The following is a 1,360-nucleotide window of genomic DNA, read 5'->3' on the forward strand; positions in this document are numbered from 1 at the left end:
TGAATTTTGCCTATTGGCTGCTGCCCATTAAGACAGCGAGACCTGTGTTTTACAATTGTAAGATGTTTTCTTCAAGGACAGAACGTCATTAAGGTATTTAATGTTAGGAAGTGACTTAATTTTTCTACCAAAAAAAAATCCTCTCAAATAATAGAACTCTCAGAAAATGGATAGTTATTTGTGTATAACACTTCTGACTTGTTGACACTGCTGTAAAATTATCCACATAATTCTCAACATAGAAATACCCAGACATTAGGAATAAACATAATTTAAACTTAATTTTTATGGATCACTTAGGAGACTGCTGGCTTTTCACTGCCTATAGATTAATTCTGTTATTATTAACTCTTCTTTGAGACACAGGGTCTCAACTAGGGGACATTTGTCAATGTCTGGCATTTTTGGTTGCCGAAATGTGAGGAATGTTTCTGGTTTCTAGTGGTTAGAGTCCAAAATACTACTGAAAATCCTACAATATACAAGATTTTGGGCATATATCCAGACAAAACCAACTATAATTAATTATCCCCCAATAATGAATTATCTGGGCCCAAATTTCAACAGTTGAATTGACTGAGAAATGTTTAGACTACATTCTACATAGACTTTAAAAATTCTTTCACAACTGACAGGATTTCTCCTAGGTTTGTTGCATGTTGTTAATTTTTAATCCCTTCTGGATCTCATTACAGGTTGGCATTGTGGGAAGAACAGGAGCTGGGAAAAGTTCTATTTTTTCTGCAGTTTTTCGATTGTCAGAATTTGAAGGCTTACTTTCAGTTGATAGCTGTTGGATACAAGCCACTGGACTTCACAATTTAAGGAAGAAAATGTCAATCATACTACAGGTATGCACATCAGAGCATTCTCATATGTTCTTTTTATAAGGCACCAAGTTTAAATGATTTGAATTTGATTTTTATTTGTTTTCAAATTGGATAAAAATGTTGATCCTTTTGCCCCCAGTAGAGCATATTTTTAGCAGCAGGTATTTTCAACAGATAATCTAATCACATACCAGATTTAAAAATATATATATTTTATATTGAAATATAGTTAATATACAATGTTGTGTTAGTTTCTACTGTACAGCAAAGTGATTCAGTTTATACATATATACTTTTCATATTGTTTCCACTATGATTTATTTCAGTTTTTGGTTCAGTTCAGTTGCTCAGTTATGTCTGACTTTTTGTGACTCCATGGACTGCAGCACGCAGACTTCCCTGTCCATCACCAACTGCCAGAGCTTGCTCAAACTCATATCTATCGAGTCAGTGAGCCATCCAACCATTTCATCCTCCGTCGTCCCCCTTTCTTCCTGCCTTCAGTCTTTTCCAGCATCAAGGTCTTTTCC

The sequence above is a fragment of the Bison bison genome, unplaced genomic scaffold, assembly GCF_000754665.1.
Source record: "Bison bison bison isolate TAMUID 2011002044 unplaced genomic scaffold, Bison_UMD1.0 scf7180017864527, whole genome shotgun sequence".
Taxonomy (NCBI): Eukaryota; Metazoa; Chordata; class Mammalia; order Artiodactyla; family Bovidae; genus Bison; species Bison bison.